Genomic DNA, 23,518 nt, shown 5'->3' with positions numbered 1-23,518 from the left:
TGAAATTCATGAGTCCCCACCAGAGTGTTTGTCTTAAAAATCAGCAAGTAGAAATAATTCACTCCTAAAGGAATTCCAAAGGAATTTACTAAGATGGTATAGTAAAAATTGTAGGTACCAAGCATCCTTCCCACAATCCTTAAGCATATTCACCTACCAATATGTACATAATATCCCCAATAGCATCTATGGGAAAGTGGGCTAAAACATAAGAGTACCATGGTCATGAGGAACATGTGTGAGCTGCAACATATAACAAAGGTGAACACACAGTTCCTGGTACTGAAGGATCAAAAATTCCTTTTTCTCTTCAAAAGGTTCTGACAGTACTCCTCTAGCAAATTTTCTCTGAGAAAAATCTGTTAAATGCCATAAACAATGCCAGGAAGGAGGAAAAATTAAAAAAAAAAAAAAAAACCCTCCTCCATTGCTAAATGTCTTCTACAAAGTGTTCCCAAGCCTAAAAGGTGTCCAGTCCTCCAAAACTTTAAATAAAATCCCCAAGGGTGTGGTCATTTTTTTTTTCATCGAACTGAATTGTTCCTTTTTTGATTCACTCAAAGGACAATTTTACAATTAGTTTAACATATTGTTACCATATTTAAATCTCGTCATTTGTGAATAAATACTGGGATTACATCATTGATTTGGAGGTAGAATTACATACTATCTCCCTTACACATTCTTTCAATAATAACAAATTGGCCCTCATCAGGGTTTTCCCCAAGGATGGGAAATTTAGAGGGAAACAACCCTGGAACTTCTGCCCCTGCCCACATGGTACCACTCCACTACTTATCTGTCACCACCCCCACCCTGGGGGAACAATATTGGAATCCTCTCAAAGTTTGTCTCTACCATCAGCATTTTAGAAACCTCCCTGTATTCTAAGAACTGTGATTCATGTGAGTTCCCTCCAATTCCCATCCCAGATGTAAAATTACTATATATAGCTCAGGGAATACTTCATTCATAATCAGAAATAGTCAAGAGCTCTTGTAGCTCTTTAACCTTCCCTTCCATCTGGAAGAATAACTCACATACACACATATATGTATATGAAACTACTTAAAGACTTTGGGGATGACATTTGTTGAAATAACTCCTTGATCCTCTTATATCTGTCCTAAGGTATGTATGCATACATGTATGTGTACATATACAATAGATTGATATAGTTACATGCATATATATTCAAAAACATATATACATATGTACATATATGTGTGAGTGTGCATATACACACACTCTTAGAGGTTATTGTAAAAGTCTTAATTCAGTTTTCTATCATTAAATTGCACTAAATCTTTTGGAACATCCATATAACATCCAAGACTTGAAGGACAGTGATTATTTTTTAACTTATCAAGAGATAATTGGGATGGAACACAATGTTTTCATATAAAATTTGTTCACTAAGGTTGCATGGATATTTTGGAAAAGAAGAATTAAGAATATCAATATGAACTTTTTAGATAATTTTAAAGCAGTTGAAAAATTAAGGGATCCTTTAATTGAATAATTTTTCAAGTAAAATTGTTCATAAAGTCTCCCTTAGTCAGAGTACTCACGTATGGACTGAGATAGAAAACTCCGGAAGTCCCCTCCAACTCAGAGATCCTATTCAAAGATCTATGGTTTATCTCCCAGGAGAATCTAAATTATTTGAGACCAGAGGGATGATTTGTTTTTCATCTTTGTGTCCCTAGGGCTCACTACACTGTTTTCTCAAAGTAGATACTTTGATACTTTGAAATAGGTAGTTTGAAAGTGGATACTTTGAAATTACTTCCTTTTTAAGCACTTCCAATGAAGGTTCAACTTTTTATTTCTGTTCCTATAATTCTTGGCACATAGTAGGTGTTTATTAAATCCTTTCTAATGGGTTGATTGACAACAACCTTCAATGTGTAGAATAGTTTATTATCAGTTTAATTCACCAGACATTTCTACTGCAAATTCGAGACTTGATTGATACCACTTTTCCTCAGACTCCTTTTCTCTCAGATGAGAGATTGGTAGAGCCTCCCAATGCCTTCCTTTAAAACTTGGTAGAACTTGGACTTACACAAACTTCACTCTGCATCTGCTGCTCTGTCTGATTTCAGCTCCAGGAAGCTTGCAATCTAATCCCCCCTCCAATTTTACCCCAGCTTTCCTGCTTTCTTTTGCATGTTGTTTCTCCCTTTACATTATAAACGCCTTGAGGGCAGGATATCTCTCTCTTTTTGTTAATTGGATCCTCAGCACTCTAGCAAGGTGCCTGGAAAGTAGTAGATACTTAATAAATGTATATTGAATTGGATTAAATTGGATTTTCCTATTTTACATAGATTATTTTAATCACAAAATGGGAGAGTAAAAGGAAATCACTGGTTTTAAAGTGAGAATGTAAATTCATCAAGGGTAGGGATTTTTCTCTTGTCTTTGTACTCTCTGAGTATACACAGTCCCCTGTTGTTCTTTTTGAGGTTTCAGTCCTAACTTTACAATTATGAACGAGTCTTGACTTCTCTGAAACTCAATTTCCTCATTTGTAAAAAGGCTATGATATTACACCACTTCCTATACAGTATTTTTATGAAAGCACCTAAAGCAATAAATAAATATGAAGAACTTTTTTGTTTGTATTTGTGTGAGTTCTCAGTTTTTCTCTGAGTAAGGAAACTCCTAGCAATGCAAATCAACAACCAAGGGCTTTGAAATGTTAAATGACTTATTCAGGGTCAACTAGTTAGAGCAAAAGATTTGAATCTTTGTCTTCTTCCTTCCAAAAGCAATCTATTTATCTAGTATACAAATAGATAATAATCCACAGATTGATTTCTTTCTTTGCTAAAGTCTTCCAAAAGGGAAATCTGACCCCCATTCACTCTAATGAGTGTGTGTAATCATCAAAATATAAATAGAACAATTTCAAAACAGGAACATCAATTCAATCTTTTTAATTGCTTTCCTCATTTTATGATTCAACTTGTGCAGAAAAGCCAGAGAATGTCTTCCCTGCTATATATGACTGCTACTTATTCCTGATGTGATATACACCTTGGGGCCAGTTATTTCTGCTTTAATTAGATCTAATTCCTATTCATCATTCCTAAACCTGTTTACCTATTATTACTAAAATGTAGAAAGAGTAAAGCAGTGAAACTGATAACTTTTCTTTTGGAATCTAAGCCGTCTCTTACTAAATGAATAATCCTTAACAAGCTGTCACTTTCCCTTATCTTCTAAATTGGTCATTATCAAAGATTATTGTTATTCCACATTGGATCAGCTCCATTCCCTCCTCTGCAGGTGAGGCTGCTGGCAAAGACCAAGTGGGCAGCAACCATAAAATACACAACACTGAGAAGAGCTCGAGCTAGTTCCTAGGGAAGATAAAAAGTTTAGATAAGACTAGATCCCACCACTGAGACTTAATTGCTGATCCAAGCAAACTATTTTCACTTTTTTTCTTATGTTCTTTTTTCCCTTTTTGTTTTGATTTTTCTTTCACAACATAATAATATGGAAATGTTTAAAATTGTTGTATAGTATAACTAACTACATCAGATTGCTAACTATCTTAGAGAGGGGAGAGGAAAGGGAGGAAGAAAAATATTGAAACAAAATCTTAGAGAAATGAAAGTTGAAAGCTATTTTTTACATGTAATTGGAAAAAATTAAATACTATTGAGGAGGAAAAAAAAAAAAAAAAAAAAACTAGGTCCCTGCCCTCAAGATTTATAGTCTACTAAAAGGAAAAGACACAAACTACAAGAACTACAATGCATGATATTAGATTAATTCACTAATAAGGTATAGAACAAAGTGCTATGAGAGGTCTTAAAGAGAATTTTCTAAAAGGTTATTTCTAACAGCTCTGGGGAAGGAAGAAAGAAAGAAAAGATTTCCTAGAAGGGATAATTTTTGATTGAGGCTTTTAAAAAGGTATAAGAATTCAACAGGGGAAAAGGAGATGAAGTATATTCTAAAAGTAGGCAATTGTGTGAGCAAAAATAAGTAGATAGGAAAGGGCAAGCTGACTGTCAGATAGAAGGTATCTAGTTTGGCTACAGCACAAAGAGTACCAATAGGTAATGTGTGGGGGAAAAGAAAAAAGAAAAAAGGCTGGAAAAGTGGACAAGCCAATCTGGGAGGACTTCAAATGCCAAGCAAAGAAATTTGAAGATTTCTTTTTTATTTTTTTTTTAAATAGAGAAATCTATATATAAGGAGTGATATGAAGCAGCAAATGCAGTAGGAGTGTAGACTTCAATACTCTAGTAAAGTGGCAACTGGAGGCTGTTCTAGAGAAAGGAAAGAACAGATGTAAGAATCTTCTTGTCTCTACTTCCACATTTTCTTTCATTTCTTCCCTTCTCTGAACTCACATGATCACTGATCTAGTCCAGACCCTCATCACCTCATCAATTTATAATATGTAACCTAATATACTATAGAAACACTTAATTGGTTTTGTGGTTTTCAATCTTTACTACCCATCCTCCAAATAGCTATCCAAGGAAAATTCCTAAAGCAGAAATTTGACCATGTTATTCCCTACTCAAGAAACTTGTTGGCTCCCTATTGTCTCTGAGATGAAATATAATTTCTTCTGTTTGCCATGTAAAGCCATTTACAAACTGGCCCCAACTTTCCAAACTGATTCTACATTATTGACTCTTCATATTTGATTCACATTAAAACTGGCCTACTTCAATATATGACATTCCATCTTTGTGCTTCTACATCTTTGGATAAACTATTCCATGTCTTAACTTTTCTCGTCACCTCCAATATTTGGAATCCTCCATTTCCCTTCAAATTTTATCTTTGTTCTCCAAAAAACGTCTCCGATTTTCTCTCACTTCATGTTAGTTCATGCTTATTCTACTTGTATAAAGTGTGTGTTGGTTTTTTTTTTGTTGTTGTTGTTGTTGTTTTTTTTGTTTTTTTTGTTTGTTTTTTGATAATATGATGAGTTTCTAAGGCATGGGTCTGTGTCTAGGGTAAAGAAAGCTTCTCTTAAATGAATGTGGATGTAATCATTAATGCCTTATTGAAGGAGCACAGAAAAATCCTAATTGTTTCTTAATGACTAAATCTACCCCCAAGATGCTTGATTATCTGGGACTCACATATTCTTGTTAAAAAAAAAAAACAAAAAACAAAAAACAAAAAAAAAAAAAAAACACTGCTTTGTTCTCCCTTTTAAAACAGATTATAGGTTGGTCTCCATTCCTTTTTTACCTTTTCTATTCTACCTCTCTTCTGAATTGCCATAATTTCAGTCCTCCTCTAAAGAGCTGTAAATAACAGAAGCAGAAATACTTTACCAAACAGACCAAAAAGGTAAGTTGTGAAAAGCATTTCTGAACTCCAAACTCTTGAATAAAGGAAAGGGGATTTTCTCTTTCTTAGTGCAATCTCAAAATATAGTCTTCTGGCTGGAGAAGAAAGATTTATGGAACAGTGCCAATTTTGGGTAATGCCTCATGAGTAAGTTCAAATCTGAGAGTGTGGGGACCAAATGTTCTAGAAAGAGAAAGGGATTTCATAGGCAGTGTTGATAAGGGAAAAAAATCTTTAAGACATTCTGAAACTGAAGATCAAAAAGAGATTGGGACTTTGACACACCCCACAATTATAGTGATTTATTTGAGCAATATGGGTTTAATGGAAAGAGAATCGTTTCCTCTGTATCCTTAAAGTATGTTTGCCTTTTGAGGCTATTTCAAACCACTGCACTGGGTGACAAGACAGGCCTTGAGAAGAGACTTCATGAGATCCTGTGGGAAGGTATGCACTAGAATAGGAGAGCTGCCATGAAGGCAGCCCCAAGCTCACTTTCTTTTTGGGAAACTACTATGGGTGCTTTACTTGTTTTCTGGATATTTTTGGATTTCTGTGAATCCATTTTTTCCTGTGGAGTGAAATAAAGACTCTATCATTCAATATGTTTTTACCACCTTGAACTCGTTCACTCATATTTGGGGAAACCTTGATATGAGCTATTAATGAATTGAGGTGAAAGATTATAAAAATGACTAAGACAAAACCAAGCAATTGATATGAGAAATGAGGAAAAGAGAAGTCAAAGAAAAAAAGAAAAAAAATTCTATGTGAATGTAAGAAAGAGTAAATGGATATAATAATAATAATAGTAAAGTCAGAAAGAAGAGTAGGAATAGGGAGAAATTAATTTCAGTTTTGGTTATAATCAGTTTGAAATAACTTTGGGTTGTCTAGGTAAAAATGTATGTTGACAGTTGTGAGGAAATTGAGGAAATTAAGACAATAAGTGATTAATTGTGGGAATGAGTGAACCAAACTAACTCCATTTTGGGACTTAATTCTGGAGCTAGCTCAGTTCCCTTTCTATTCAATTATAGGTCTAGTCCACCGTCTATCCTGTGAGAAAACTTTATTCAATTGTGGGAATTGAGAGAAAGCCTTATTGCATTGTTTGAACTTAGCCCTGCTTTGGCTGGGGAATTGAACCACCCCTACCTACTGCTTAGAGACTCTTAACCAAATATCTAGGTTATATTGATCAGAAACTTCCAGCAGATCCAAAGAGTGATGCAAGGAGTTGTTTTTGTTTTTGTTGTTGTTGTTGTTGTTTTTTCACAATTGTATATCTGAAGCAACCCATATGTCATATCTAAAAACTGGCCCCATACTGATCAATCAATTATCATTGCTATGTTCCTTTGATTGTTTATAGACACTTGAGGAGACTGGGACATCTCCTGTTCTAAGAGAACTGTCCCTGTTCACTCTCCTCCTCTCAATTGGAAAATCTCTAATCTTTCATCTAATCAGAACTCAGATTTTCCTTTTCATTAATTGGTCTTATTTGATTAATTGTTTTTAATGCATACAAGTCTGTCTCCTCTAATATTCAGGATCCAGCCTTAAGCTTAGGAAGGGAGCTGATGCTGATTTGGTGAGCAATTGGCAAGCACTGCTTAATAAATAGATATGCTCTGGAGCTTGAATCTTTGTTTCTTCAGTCATTTCATCTTTCACCCACTGGAGATATAATTTTGAGGATTATCTTCATGGAAATGGCAGCTGGAACTGGGAGAAAGAGAGACTGCCAAAGGAGAAAATGTAGGAAGAAGAGAAAAGGGCCAAAAACAGAACCTTGCGAAACATTCATTAATAGAGGTTAGGAAGAAGCTGAGGAGCCAGCAAAGGAAATCAATGATTAATTACAGAAGTAAGAGAAGAACCAAGAGGGAATAATGCCTTGAAGCTAAAAGTGGAGAGAATATACAGTAAAAGGCCACTATTCTTAAATGCTATAGAAGGGCTGAGGAAGAAGCACAGTGAGAAAAAGCCCCTGGATGTGGGGTTTAAGGTAAATGGTGATGTTAGAGAGTGGTTTTCAACTGGGCATGGTGGTGAAAGCCAAAGAATGAGTGGTGACTAAAATGAAACATTAAGGAAGTTTTTAAAAGAAATTTAGCAGTGAAGCAAAGGAAAGAGATGTATATATTCTAAATGAGGTCAAGGTAAGATTTTTTTTCAGGATTAGAGAGGTCTAAGTATGTTTGTAAACAAATAAGAAAAAGATGGTATTGAGAATAATGAAAATATGATTTACAAGGAATGAGTGCTGAAAGAAGATCCATGAAAGCATGAAGACTAAAGTCAGGGATGGTGTGGAATAGAGATACATCTTCTGTCATCTGGTTTATGGTCCTTGGAAATCTTGAGGAATAGAGAAAGGAAATAAAGGGAGGTACTATCAGATAGCCTCAATCTTCCCAGAGAAATAGGAGGGTGTCTGTCTGGAGCCTTGTGAAGAGAAGAAATGTTTTGAAACAGTCACTGTTATGATGAAACAGTGGATGGAACACTAGGATTTCAACATAGGAGCAAGGGCCCAGCTATGTTGAAGACCATATTTGTAAGGAGAAACTGAAGGAAGAGATGACTAAAGACATTTTTTTTTTCCAAAAAAGAGGAATCTGTTCTATTTTTTTCCCTATTCAGAGTTTTTCAGCACCATAGCTATACAACTAGAAAATGCTGTTAAGTGTCAGAATTTGGAGTCAAGGAAGCTTGGATTCAAATTCTGGCTCTGATTTACTGACTGATATAACTATAAACAAATCACTTAACCTCTGTAAAATGGAGGTGATGTTTTTGGTAACTATTTCACAGGGGTGATTAAATGAAACAAAAATATATATAGTAAACCTTAATGTATAACATAAATGTCAGCTATTAATAAATAGGAGCTATTAGAACTTAAAAATTATTTTATAGGGAATAGAAGCTAAATTGATCTTAATATTTTCTTGTCCATTCCCTACATACTTCCTAAGTTCAGCCTAAGTTCAGAGGCAGGATCAGACTTTGCCAGAAGAATGCATTGCATCACATACACCCACAAAAAAGAAATCACTCCTTCATGAGAGATTTACCTTCCAAATTAAAAGCAAGCATATTATCCTGTAAACTGATCCTTTCCAATTCATTTTGAAGAAGCAAAATATCCCTGGTTTTGAACTGAACTGCATCAGAGGAATGAGAATTGTCTCATGATAGTTCATGATTGTTGATAAAACTTCTTCAAGAGATTCAATACCATTATTTATGATTTTCTTCTAGCTACATTATATAAGGTTATAGATCTAGACCTGGAAGTCTCTTCACTGAGACCAACTTGTCTAGACTCCATAATTTTACAGATATGAAAACCAAGGCCCAGAGAGATTAAGCATCTTGCCTTAAATCAGATGGGTAGTATCAGAGGCAAGATTTGAACCTAGGGTCTCTGATCTCAAAAGCAGCACACTTTTCACATTATGAATGAGCATTTTTGATGACCTGTGATATGTTTAAAATGGGTCATAATGGGTATTCCTTGAAGTGAGGGAATGCTTGGTATGTATTTTTTTACTTGCTCAGAGCATCTAGTACAGTGGTTCCATATGGTAAACACAGAATAAATATTTGTTGAATGAATGAATTTTCCAAGGAAATGACCCAACAAACCTTAAAAATTTATATGAAAACTTGTTTACTCTCATCCAGTGCAGCAGTAAAAATATGTGGGTAGGTGAGGAACTGCTTTTTCCTAACTATAGAGCACAGAATAAAATTCATTCTTTTCTTTTTTCAAAAAATTGATTTGGCTAATAATCTGAATTAAAAATGAATAATTTGGTCTTCACTTATTCCTCATTTTGATGAATAAGATCTGAGATCAACCACTTACATTTTACAAAAATATCAAGATGACATTCTCCAAAGGCTTACAGCTCTCTCTTCTTGATCTTTAGTCACACCTACAACAATTGGTTCCAACTATTTGGCAGAGATAATCACTGTTCTTGGTTACAGTCTTAGTTAAATGAAAAAGATATGTAAAAACAACTAAGAAAGAAAAAGAAGTGGGAAAGTGACTTCTGACCTACAAGTGAAAAAAATGGCTTTTGTCTAGACATTTCCCAATTATGAATGCCTGATGAAAAAGCCTACAATGGGAAAAATTCAAGTGACCCAGCAGAGGAAAATCTAATTATTTTCGCTGTATTGTTACTTTGCATTAGATCATGATTCATAGGAAATGCTATTGAGGCTTAATTTGAATTGTAAGTTTTATAAGAAATGGATTAAGCTACAGGGAGTCTAGGAAACAACTGATTTTGAGTGGTTGCAGAAATAACAATAAACAGTTTACTTTTGCATAGTGATTTATATTTTTCAAATTCTTTTCACATGTGTTATCTTATTTTTCTCTTCACTACAGTTCTGGAAGGAAAGTTAGAACAAGAATTATTGGTCCCATTTTGCAGATGAAATTACAATCATTTAGACTGAGTGGTTTAGTCAAGCCTTTGTTATGTAAAATGACCAAAAAAATAAGATTATATTCACATATAACTACTTTTAAAAATCAGCCAATTAGAATTTGTTATTTTGCCTCTTTTTTTGTACATAGAGATTAACTAAACATTTGACCTGCCACCCTGTAAGTCCATTCCATTGAGGGATGGAAGAGGTATGAACAAAAAAGGCTTTAATAGTTAAATAAAAAGAAGACTACAATAATATCTGGGAAACTGTTCTGATAAAGCTTTATGACTCCTAACTAGTCCTTCTGCTAGAATTGTATGTTCTTAAGTACTGCAGTGATTCACCATGCTTTTGGTTAAACACACAATGAATCTATTAAGGAACTGTAAACTTTGCAGTGAATCCAAAAAGAAAGGGAGAAAGCTAGTTATTTTTAATATACAGAATACCAACTGAGGCCTATAAGATAGCTTCCAGGATCCTGACCCTATGATCCAAGGACAATCCTCAAATAGCCAGCCACTTAGGCTAATGAACCATTAAAGAAATGTATATAAATAATAATTATCATCACATTATTAGTTATTTAAAGAACATGTATGATTTCATCCAGGAAAGAAACTTCCAGTATGAAAACTCTTTACCAAAAGTTGAAACCCCTCTGTGACTTAAGTAGATAATTCCTCAGATCTGAAGGATTCTTAGGTTAAGAAATTGCTCTGTAACTTTACCATGCAAAATTTGAACTTAGATATTCCCAACTTCAAGCCCACAACAATATTAGAAGTATTAAAGCTCAGTATGAGCTCAAAAGGAGAAAACTGAAGAACAAGAACTTTTTTAAAACTAGATTAAGTGTATACATATATTGAATTTAACATATACTTTAACTTATGTAACATGTATTGGACTACCTGCCATCAAGGGGAGGGGATGGGGAGAAGGAGGGGAAAAGTTGGAACAGAAGTTTTGCAAGGATCAATGTTGAAAAATTACCCATAATTTTTTTAAATAAAAAGCTATTTTTAAAAAGCTAGATTAAAGGAAGATCCAAGAAGGAAGATGACTCCTTTGATGAGATAAGATGATAAGTAAAAACTCTTATTTTACTTCTATTTTCTTTGCCAAGAAGAATGATTTTCTGAATTCACTTCCATGTCATGCATTACCTCCCTGATATCATGGTCCTTTTTGAGAATGAAAGCCGAACAACCTCTGTGAGTAAAGCTGGCCCACAAACTAGAACTGGTCAGTTAGAAGACTCCTTCCTTTCCTTCTTTCCTTTTTTCCTTCCTACTTTCTTTTCTTCCTTCCTTCCTTCCTGCCTGTCTACCTGCCTTCCTTCCTTCTTTTTTCCTTCCTTCCTTCCTTTTTTCCTCCCTTTCTTCTTTCTTTCCTTCCCTCTCTTTCTCTTTCCCTTCTTCCTTCCTTCTCTTCCTCCCCTCCCAGATTCATTTATTTATTTATCTGAGTTTTTTTTTCACCAAGTGAAAGAGGATATTCTTTGTCTCATTTGCCACCCAGCCTTAATCACTGAATAGATGTGGCTTAGTCAAACTGAGACCTGTTGAAGACCTTAGCTTAAAAAAGCCCAAGGTTTCCCATTGCACCCAGGACCATCTCCAGTTGTCCTGATCTATATCTGGCCACTGGACCCAGATTCTGGAGGAAAAAATGAGGCAGGTGATCTTGCACAGTCCTCCCTCCCTTAAATCCAATTCACTTACATGTCATGATATCATCTCTCTGAAGTCATGGTCCTCTTCAAAAATGAAGAACAAACATTATTTTTGGAAGATTTACTAAACTGCTAAATCAGGTAATGCTGCGTCTAATCCACCTAAATTTTAGGAAAATGTCAGATTAAATATCTCATGCTATTCATTCAGGAAAGATTAAATTATAGTATAATTAGACAGGTTTGTTCCTTTCCATTGTTTCCATTGTATCTAATTAGATAGTTTTGTCCCTGTTTTTAATGGGAAACTCAGCAGGTAGTCAGTAATAGTTCCCTGTCAATTTAAAGATGGTCTCCATTGGAATGCCCCAGAGAATTATACTATTTAACATTTTCATCAATGACTTGGATAGGAGCATAGATGATTTGCACATCATTTTCACAAAGCTGAAAGAGATAGCTAATATACTTCACAAATCAAGATCTCAAAGTTATTCAGGGTCAAGAAGCCTAACCTTGTAAGATATTATTTAATAGATCTGAGTACAAAATTTTAAAAGTTGGGCTCAAAAAAATCATATTCACAGACAACTTACCTCTACAAATCTGGATGCCTTAGTGAGTGAGCTTCAAGCTCAATGTGAGTCAATAGTGTCATATCAGATACACAGACACACACATACATAGATACACATATAACAAATACACATAAATAAGCAAACAACAAATTAACATAATTCTATGCTATGTTAAGAGAAGAATCATTTTCGAAAATAAGATAGTACTTCTGTAACTCTGTCTTAATAAGATCATATCTACAGTTCTATTATCAAATATAGGGGTCCACAATTAGGAGGGATAATTATAAGTTGGAAAACATCCACAGGAAAACAACCAAGATAGTGAAAGACCTTGGTTCCATGAGATGTAAAAGCCTTGAACTGGGAATATGTAACTGGAAAAAGGGAAACTGAAGGGGGATCTGGTAGTCATCTTCAAGAATTTAAAGGACCATTATGTAGAAGAGATTAGATTTGCTCTAACTCCCAGAGAATAGAAGCAAAAGCAATTGATGGAATGTATAAAGAAGAAAGTTTAAGCTTCATACAAGGAAAAATTCCATAATAATTTGGATTTTCCAAAAGTGAAATGCTTTGGGATGAAGATTCCCTCTTATTGGAAGCCTTTACTTAATAAAGGCTGAATTAACTTGTAAGGTTAGTTCTAGAGGGGAGTCTTATGCAAGTTTGTATTGGTCTGGGAGGCCTCTTGGGTCCCTTCCAATTCTGAGATTCTGTGACTAAATCCACTATGTCATATTTATTATTAAATGAATAACGAAAAACAATAATGGGAATTAAATCATTTCCCAGGATCTCCTTGTTTAGCAAGAACAGGGGAAAAGAGAAAGGAAATGTGCCCTTGTTGTCAAGGAGAAAGGTTTGATAATATTTTTAACCAGTAAAGCTCTGAAAATGAATCTATAAATCAGACTATTTGAGTATAATTCTTCATGTTGAAAACTCTTTGAATAAGATTTTTTTCTTGGGGAGATCCATGCTAGTGTATCCTTCCTGAGGATGCAATACATGGAAACTTATAGAACAATTCCTTTTTTGGAAGGGGGGGGGGCCTCTCTTGACATAAGCCATGATGCACTTTGTTCACATTATCATAAAATGCAATCATTGTCCATAATGTTAAAAGAAGACATGGGGAGAACATTTCTGTCACTAGGGAAATATTACTAATCTCTCCAAATTTTGGCACAAAGGCTTACTTTAAAATTGTAACCAAAACGATGTTACTGTCTGATCCCATGCCAACTGACATTATCCTGATTTCTCCAAGAAGCTTATGCCAGAGGTGTCATTCCAGGGGACACGGGGTTCCTTCATTTACTACCCTTTGGATCAACAGCACGCTTGCTTGACCTTTCCTTCCTTGGTTGCCATGTTTTCTAAGATGTTTATTCTTCCACATTAGAACAGCTGGACAAGATTCCTTTTTTCAACTCTCTTTAACTTATACTTTCCCTTCTCTTTGGTCTCCAACCTGCTAAATCCCAAAAGAAAAAAAAAAGAAAAGAAAAATTTATTCCTTCACTGATCAGAAGAGCGGATTGGAACATATAAGTTATTATTCCCTTGTATTCAACGGCTGAGTTTGTGGGCTCCATGGCCCTCTCAGCAGGGGACCAGGATGAATCAAAACATGCTTCAAATTTTCAAAGAAAATGCCTGACTGAAGAAGATTTCTTGATGACTTTAATTTTCTCTTTTGAGCCTTCACTGGATTCATAATTTCCCTAATGCAGACTAAAGTACATTGGCTCTGTGCACTGAAATACTACCAAGCTGCTGAGTGAAGAGGAGAGGACAGTTTGGCAATCAGAGGCTTTTGTAAAAAGATTTTTGTTTTATACTAGCCTGCTTCTTACATTCATGATTCAGTGCCAATGTGTAAAACAAGCTTCATATATAAACCTTGTTATAATGTTATAATGAAACATCCTGGTCCATTAGTCCTCAAAGTACTAAGCATTTTTTCCCTTGTCTTTTTTTAGCCTAGCTCCTCATAAATGTGGTACATTGCTAAATTGAATTAAATCAAAAGAAACAAATAAAGTTAGAGATAATAACCACAAGCTTTTTAAGCCACCCATTACTTCTATGTAATCCAATCACCAGATGAGTTAACTTTTTAGCCAATAAGGTCTCTTTCTGATAATAAATGATCTTGTTTTTATTTGTTAGTTGTGAAAGCAAAGTAAACTCATATGTGAACATTATCTGAATTAATTTAAATTCTAAATGATTTGACAATGTCTTAAAACCAAGACATAGACAAGTAATCCCATAGAGCTGTCTATTGGAGAGAATTTGAATAAAAAGACAGGAGGAAGATGCTGAATAGCCTGAACTTTGCATTTGACTTAATTCTCCAGGTAAGCTCAGAAACTGACAGATATATGTGCTCCTTGAAAAGGAAAAGAAATTTTCTCTAATATTCCACAGTCCAGTATGCTCCAACAAAACTTGATTCAGCTACCACCATAAGCTATGATGGGTAGACATGGAAATCTAAATCTTCACATTCTCATGATATAGAAAAGTCAAAATGTATCTCATCCATCCTGTACTGGTGGTCCCGAGTATATCTCCCCATTTCTAAAGTCTGTTTCTATCTATACATAATAAGTGAAGTGGAGAATTAAAGATATTATCTACATGGTCCAAAACAGCACCAATTTCCCTTCTCTCCACATATAACTACTCCTGTCTGCTTGAAATGTCCAGATAATTTTTGGAGTGGGGTACAATGGAATCAATTGCCCCAATTCTTTATTTGATGCTATGTAGCTTTTGTACATAGAACTGTACCTCTCAAGGAAAGTAATACAAAACGGTTTTGAAATTCCTCATTCTACTGTTCTAACCCAAATGGCATTTTATTTTGACCGATGGACTTAGGGCAACCCAGAGACAGAATATAGCTGTACAAAGGTAGGCATACACACCCACAAGCTAATGGAGCACATCAGGCTATTTGCCTGTTAAGTATTTTCTATACTGTTATAAAAATGTTTCACAATGTCTTTAGAGATGCTCTCTCCTTGCAGGGCTATTTCAACATAGTACAAATTTATCTTTATCTGAGCTATTCTTTCTATGCCCTTGAGCTTCCTGGGAGATTATGGGGCTGGCTGTTCTATCAGTGGTCTACTTAAGCATTATTCAAAACAAATTTCCAACGCAATAAAGCCTCTCCCTTTTGTAAACGTAAATTATATTTAATATGCCTGGGAACATGTAAGGCTGCCAAAATCTGAGGCAAGACAGCCTTTATGACTTCAGTCCGTTCTCAACCCTTGATTACAATTTGATTTCCTTTGGCATCAAAAGGCAAACTATTTTAGTGAACAATGTTCTTCCTTTAGCAAGAATGAGATCTAGTTACTTGGCAAAAGACCTTTTCATTTGCAGACAACATGGTCAACCTCCTAGCAATAGGATTCTGAATTTGATTTAAAGCAACACAAAGTCAAGAAAACAGCTCAAAGTATATTGCTCACCCAAAGTGGATGATGTTTAAAGAGCTAGTTATCATTTAACTAATGTATCCCTGAATGGGTCCTTACTATGAAATCTGACTGAGACAACGATGACTTTCACCTGTCTCTCCTCTCTCAACTTTGCTCAGGGCAAAGCATTTTACTGTGCTGTGCCCCCTCATAAAGATTTTTCTGCCTGGTGTATCAAGGAAGTCAGGCAATGTTAAGCCCTTTTAGTGGCTTTCACTTGCCTTTTTGCTACCCTTAACCTTTTTTAAACTATCAGTAGCCTTGTCCTTTTTGACCTTCCTTCAACCAGATCTTCTCTATACTCAGAAATATTTCCATCTTTGTGTCAATCAGATTATCCTCTTTCTCAACCATCTGTCCCATCTCTTTCTGTCTTTCCTGAATTGACGGGGAGAGAATTAAATAATCTCTCTGGTGCTTTCATATGAAAAAGTTGACTCATCTATTTTGAACTGTTTTCTGACTTTCATTTTAAGACTAATCAGTTCATTTTTGTTGGTTCTCTAGAGCTCCGGGTAACTCCACATCATTCACACCATCAGTATGATTTCCTCTTTGAACTGAGGAGGGCACTCATTACACATATTTCTGAGTATTAAAGAAAAATGATTGTTTCTCCCTTTGTGGCCCAACACACTCCCCATCTCTGGATGGCATGGGGAGTAAGGGCAAGAATAGTAGCAATATTTATTCTTACAGCAAATAATGGTGCATTATAGGGATATAGCTCTTCTCTACCCCTCTCTACCAATTCTGACCCAAGTATATCTAAAATTGAGGTTCTGAGCATTTTTCTTATTTGTTTGCTTCATGGATCCCTTTGGCAGTTTGGTGAAACTCTAATTCTTCCTCAAAATAATGTTCTTAAATGTGTAAAATAAAATACATAGAATTATAAGAGAAATCAATTACATCAAAATAGTTATGTTTGTGTGTGTATGCATACGTATGCATGTATTTTTTTAAATGAAGTTCACAGACCATAGGTTAAAAAGCCTGACTCTAAAGAAATAAAGAAATGATAGTTTCTGAATGCAAATCTATTTTCACTTTTGGGTGTATGTGTCTATGTTTTATTTTTTTGGCAGTTTTCTTCTTTCACAATATGACTAATATGTAAATATGTTTTACATGATTGCACATATAGAACCCCTTTCAAATAGCTTACAGTCTTAGGAAAGGGCAAGAAAGGGAAGGAGGGAGAAAATTTGGAATTCAACTTTTTTAATGAATTTTTAAATTGCATGTTGTCTTTACATGTAATTGGGGAAAAAAATAAAATTCTATTAAAAAAAAAACCTTACTCTAGAGGCAGCCATTCCTATTTCTATCTGCAAGCACATAAATGACCAGTGCCATTTTGCTGACCCCCTAATTGCCCAAAGCACTCCATGCAGACTTGAAGCTGGGATGAGGGGAGGAAGTTGTACCCACATTTGGGCATTTATTAAAAAAAAAAAAAAAACAGTCCTGAATCCTATTTCCTTAGGTCTCTGCTAATTAATGGCCAGAATATATTAAGTATACATTTCATACAGTCATATATATATATATATATATATACATACATATATATATATGTAAAATATACTGTATATCTTAATGTATAATAATTATGATATAATTAATTGATATAATGATATGTACCATCTCAATTATAACACATGGCAGCAATATTACAAAAATATAAACCTCAGAGTACTAAGAATATTATTATCCCCATTTTATGATTGAAGAAATCCAGACTCAGAGAAGTTCATTGAGTTGTCCCTGTATGTGTGGCTAATAAGTAGTAGATTCAGGATTTGGGTTTCAGAATAGGTTTTTCAACTCTAAGTCCAGAGTTCTTTCCCCTTACCCCACTGTATCAGACACACTAAGCCCATTTAAGCTGAAGGAGAGATCGTACTAATATATCCATACCAACTATATTTGTATATCAACAAAGATATTGGAGGCAATGATTTTAACACCAAAATTTTTGGACTAAGTTGATGTGAAGTAGAAGAGAAGAGCTGCTTAGTGAGGAAAATAGAATATTCTGTCCTTTCAGTCTTTCTCTGCACAGAGATCACTTTATTCAGATAAGTGACTTGCTCAAGGTCACATAGATAGTAAATGTATCTCTTCTGAGAAATACAGTTCAAAATGTTCAATATAAAGCTGGAGCTGTGGTACTGGAGTGCAGGAATAACTTAGATATATAGATCTGAAAATCATTTTCATAGAGGTAATAAATAAATCCATGGCAGCTGATGAGGTCAGCAAGGAAAAATATAGAAAGAAAAGAGTTAGAGCACATTAGATAAAAGGTATAACATGGATGATAAGCCAACAAAACAGACTGAAAAAGAGCAGTCAGAGAGGCAGGAAGAGAAACAAATGAAAGTGCTATTACAAAAACCCAAAGAGGAGAGACTATTTAGGAGGAGAGGGTAGTCATCCTTTTGACCAGATGGGGTTAATTATATCTCAATTTCTTTGAAATCTGAGATCCTTTGATTAGGATCACTTCCTAGCTGTGTGATCCTGGGCAAGTCACTTAACCCCAATTGTCTCAAAAAAAAAAAAAAAAGGGGGGAGACCTAGGCTAATTGCAGTCAGCATCCAATAAATGGGGAAAGGTTGGGGATTGAGGGTAAGGATCACAATGGGGGGGGGGCTTTGCCAAAGAAGACAGAAAAATAGATAAGTTATGGTCCATTTATAATCTCCAGGGAGAGTGAAGACAATAATATAGCAAGAAGGAGAGACATCGAGTTTGGGAGGAGTGGAGACTTTGTTATTTGTCCTTCAATCTGAAAGAGTTCTATAACATCAGGGAAGTGACACCATGACATGAAAATGAATTGGATTTAAGTGAGGGAGGGCTGTACAAAGTCACTTGTCTCACTTTCCCCCCCAGAGCCATCTGGGTCCAGTGACCAGATATGGATCGAGATGGCTGGAGATAGTCCTGGATGAAGAGGAAGACCTTGGCCTTTTTAAGGTAAGGTCTTCAACAGGTCTCAGTTAAATCACAAAGGGAGATGTCACTAGCAGTTATTATTCAGAGGGTGCTGTGGACCATAAGCTGCTATGATCCTGACTAGCAATGATACTGAGCAAACCAATGAAACTCTTTGGCCTGACCCCTCCACCCAGCCTTCTTATTCCCTGAGGAGCACTACAAAAGTACACTCTCCCAAAGTTTTGCCACTGGATTTCAGTAACTCTGGAGGAAAGATTGAGCCTGATAATTTTGCTCAGCTCTGACTCACTTAAGTCCAATTCATCAAGTCATCACCTTCCTGATGTCATTGGCCCTCTTGGGAGTATGAAGGACGAACATTATTACTCCCACCTTCGCTCTGTGAGTCACAAGAATGCTTTGGTAATTTCTCAGCATTAAAAAAGTGGACAGAGGATGGGGCAGTAGGGAAAAAAATATGTACCAGTGCCTATTTCAGTGGAAATAGTATATCTGCATTATATAAAATGTATGTGTTTTCAGTTCACTCTAATTTTCCATATATTAAAACTCCAGTGATCTGATCCAAATAGTTCTTGGCTGAATCATTTACATTTCATTTCAATCATTTCCACTGACAGGAAATCAAGAACACAAATTATCCAAATGGGGAAGAGCAAAAGCAAAGATGATCATAACAAACTATATTTCTAATATTTTCACTCCAACATCAGAAGTCAAAAAGCAGTAGCAAACCATGAATAGTCATGAGAAAATGATGCTTTTGCACAGAAGAGTAAAAGATGGGGAAAAGGTGGGAAGAGATCTTCATTAAGATAACTTAGGCAGAAATTTTATTCACAGATGATAGTTACTTAATTCAGACCCTGAGGCTAAGAGGCTAAGATGCAAAGATTATGGATCAATTCTCTGCTGCTTGTGCTAATTTTGTCTGATGATCAACATCAAGAAAACACAGGTGATCCAACAGCCAGCACTGCAACATCCATACATGGAACCATCCGTTACAACAAATGGAGAAATTTTCAACACTGTGGATAATTTTACCTCCCTTGGCAATAGTCTTCTCAGGAGTATCCACATAGATGATGAGGCTGATGCATGCATTGCCAAAGCTACCTCAGCAGCTGAGAGACTGGAAAAAAAGTGTGCGAGAGAAGAGGTATTAGGTTGCAGACCAAACTGAACATTTATAAACCATTGTGCTGACTTCATTGTCATGTGCTTGTGAAATCTGAACAATCTACCAGAGGAATACCAGAAAATTAAACCACTTCCATTTGAATTGTCTTAAGAAAATTCTGAAAATTACTTGGCAAGATAAAGTACCATATACAAAGGTCATTTCTCAAAATGAACCACTAAACATTCAAACTATTGCAGAGTATAACTCCAATAGGCCACGTTGTTCATGTGCCAAATATTTTTGTCTCAAAGACTTTTATGAAGAAATCACACAGAGCAAGTGCTCTTACAGAAGTCAGAAGCAGTCCAAGGACACCCTCAAACACAACCTCTGAAGAATTTAATATCAACTGTGAAACATGGGAGATGTTGGCAAAAAATCACCCACCATGATGGGCCTGCATCAAAAATGGCTCTGTGCTCTGTGAGCAAAGCAGAATCACAGGAGAATCAAAAAGGACCCAGAAACTGTGCAAATTAGAGATATCTCCATCCCAAAGGTTCAAATTTGTGCCCAATCTATGGTAGAGCCTTCTGAGTTCATATTGGACCAATCAGCTATCATTGAACACACTGCACTTTGATTCCAACATCATGATTTTTTGAGTATGAGGGACAAACCATGTGACTGAATTTTAACCTGTTTAAGTTATTTCTCTGTATATTTAAAGAATCAAAACAAATAAATATTCCACATATAAATATAAATATATATGTATATATAAACACTTATAAAGCAGCATTACAATAAGTCCCAATGAATAAAGCATTTTGACATTTCTGAGGAGGTATAGAACATAGAAATGGTCAAAATTGGATGGAATTAATAAGGGAAGGAAGCCCAAGGGAAGTGAGTTTTTAAAGTTTTAAAGACAACGGCTATAGATTAGCAGAGAATAAATTAATGAAACTATTTTTGCTTGAGTTCTGTTAAGAGAGATTGAAACAGTATTTAATGAATAACTATAATCAAAAAATACCTTATTGAGCAGGCATCAAGACTGCTTTTGTCCTTCTCAGTTGTAAACATCAGCAAATATATGTGATGATTCAAAGGAAGAGCCTGCTACTGCCTCCAAGACGAAGGATGTGTATAGCATGCACAAAGTAAAGTATATCTGCTAGCATTCAGGGTTTTCTGAATTAAAAAAAAAAAAAAAAAAAAAAACTAGTGACTTCTATAAAGAATCAAGAACAAATTGCTGAGAAACTAAAAAAAACCTTTTCTGAACCCCTAATGGGTTGGGTTTGTTTTTTGTTGTTGTTATTTTTGTTTTGTTTTTTTGAAATGGCTCAATGTACCTTTAGGCTTGATCCAGGATACCCATGTATCAGTTTTTCAAAAGCTTCTCCCAAGGTAAGACTACATTTTAAAAAATAAAATTGTTTCCTCTTCATTATGTTGCCTGTTGAGTAAGGAGGAAAAAGTGGTCTAAGCAATGTAGCCTGGTTGGTTACACTTTGGGTTGGGTAGAAATAAGGCTTCATATCTATTTTTATTCTTTTCTCTCTTCAAGGAAGCAAATGTTAAGCTCAGCTTTGTATTTAAATTGCTATAAGATTGAGCAGAGGAAAATATTATATACAAATGCATACAATGAAGGTAATCATTGCTAAAATTTGTATTTGTTAAATACAGTTAATTTGAGGATAAAAATGTGTGATTTAATTACTATAACTTTGGGATATAATGAAGAAATTGAGGCTGAGAAAATTCTCTGTGGTCATACTATTATTATCAAACCCAACAATTCTTGATTCTAAATTCAGTAATCTATCTACTCTCCTACTTTCTATCAGTCTGGTTTGTATCATCTTTGTGCCACATAAACTTCAACTGAATATATATGTATATATATATGTGTGTGTGTGTGTGTGTGTGTGTATATATATATATATATATATATATATATATATATATATACATATACATATATATATCAAAAGGGGGAAGACACTAACTTATTATGATGTTTTTTCCTAAAAAATTGTGCCTCCCCTTGTCTTACATCATGGTTAGCACAGACTCAAGAAGAACCTTCCTCTTCTTCCCAAGCTAGTTTCAAATCAAATGTGAACCCAAATGAACCAAAAAAATTAAAATAAAAAAAATAACCATGTCATTTCTCCACATGAGTTTCTCAACCCAAAAAAGGGTTGCACATAATTAAATAGTGCAGCATTAAAGCCTCTTTGACACTACAGTGGAATCTCTGAATACTCCCTGAAGACCTGACAAAATTTATTTTTACATGTTCCACATTTCTTTCCTCTCGTCCCATCCAATTTTCAGGTGCGTGACAGAGATTACACACAAGCACTGAAGTTATTGTGTATTTACAAATGTGTAAACAAGTTCTGCAAGCTCCATCTCATTTTTGCACCAGCCTGCTCCCATGCAGGAGTTTGCCCTGAGAATTAAGTTCAGTAAGAGAATGAAAAATCAAGGAATTTTATGAGTCAAAAATTTCTAGGGGATGGGGGGAGTATTGTAAACATAGAATAGTAGGATGTAGGTACCTTATAGATCATCCAAGCCAACTACAGAGGAAATACTAATCCCTTTTATGTCATCACTAACAAGTGGTTTTTTTGCCTTTGCTTAGAGTTCTCCTGTGGTAAGGAAATTAGTACCTTTCAGACAATCCATTATTTTCTTTTATTTTCTCTAACTCTAGGACTCTTAACTCTAGATCTTTGAACTTAAAAAAAAAATCAATATAATTGTTTTCCAATGTAATAATTTTCTTTGTGATTTTATTTACTTTGTATTTTACTTTATGCATTTAGAAATATTATTCACAGAAATCCATAGGGTTGTCCAGACTGCCAAAGAGGTCCATAACAAAGAATATGGCTAAGAATCCATCCTAATTGTTAGGGGAAAAAAATGTTCCTTATTTTGGACTAAAATGTGCTTCTGTGATATTTCCACCTTTGGCACATTTTTTCCTATAATCTAGGACTAGATCAAAGCTTCTTCCATAGGTCAATCATCTGAGTATCCTATGAGGGAAAATATATTGGATTTAGAGGGTTGAAATCCTATGTTTCCCACTTAGCAGATTTGGGGAACTTAATCTCTAGGCCTCAGTTCCCTCACCTGTAAAATGAAAAGATTAGACAAAAAGATTCCAAAAGTTACTTCAAGGCCCCTGAGTCTGAAATTCTAGGAGTCTATGTAATGATAAAAAAAAATAATAGTGACAATTACATAGTGCACTTAAAGTTTGCAAAGCATTTAGTGTCCATTATCTCAGTTGATCTACAAAACAACTTTAAGAGATAGCTGCTTTTATTATCCCAATCCTACAAATAATGAAACTGAGGCTAACAAAGTTAAGTGATTTGCTGACTGTCAGATAAATGTAAGTCATCAATTCTGAGTCCAAATCTGTCCATTTTACTCCCTAGCTAACCTGAAAATGACAAGAACTAATAAGTAAATATCTACACACATGAAAGTACTTTTTAACTGTAAAGCACTATAAAATGTAGATATTGTGATACTTGCACTTTTTTTTTATCAGTTATTATCCTACTTGAGAGAAGAGAATTAGGGGGTGGGAACATAACAGACTCTTTTGTCCACAAATTCTTTACAGCCTTCCCAATGTAAAAAAGGAGAAAACAAAATGGATATATTCTTACTATACAAATTCAAGACAAATAATTTGCATAAAACATATGGTAAAAGACAAAAAAAAAAAAACTTTTCTTTTCCTTTCTTATCTTTCTCAGTATATTCTTTTCCTTTATTAAGAAACATCTGAAATTCAAAACTTGGGTTTCCCTCAAT

General features: G+C 34.9%; 1 long non-coding RNA gene across 1 annotated transcript in view; it reads right to left on the bottom strand.

The window, feature by feature from the left end:
* The window catches only part of LOC141560788 (uncharacterized), a 69,846-nt gene extending 49,015 nt beyond the window's left edge, over positions 1–20,831 (bottom strand). The window contains exons 1-2 of the long non-coding RNA XR_012487813.1: positions 20,700–20,831; positions 19,582–19,669 (exon numbers count right to left, since the gene is read on the bottom strand). This is a non-coding gene — a long non-coding RNA (uncharacterized LOC141560788). The remainder of the gene's footprint in view (positions 1–19,581; positions 19,670–20,699) is intronic.
* Positions 20,832–23,518: the final 2,687 nt, after the last annotated feature.

The sequence above is a fragment of the Sminthopsis crassicaudata genome, chromosome 3 (assembly GCF_048593235.1).
Source record: "Sminthopsis crassicaudata isolate SCR6 chromosome 3, ASM4859323v1, whole genome shotgun sequence".
Taxonomy (NCBI): Eukaryota; Metazoa; Chordata; class Mammalia; order Dasyuromorphia; family Dasyuridae; genus Sminthopsis; species Sminthopsis crassicaudata.
This window is presented reverse-complemented; position numbering and strand designations above follow the sequence as displayed.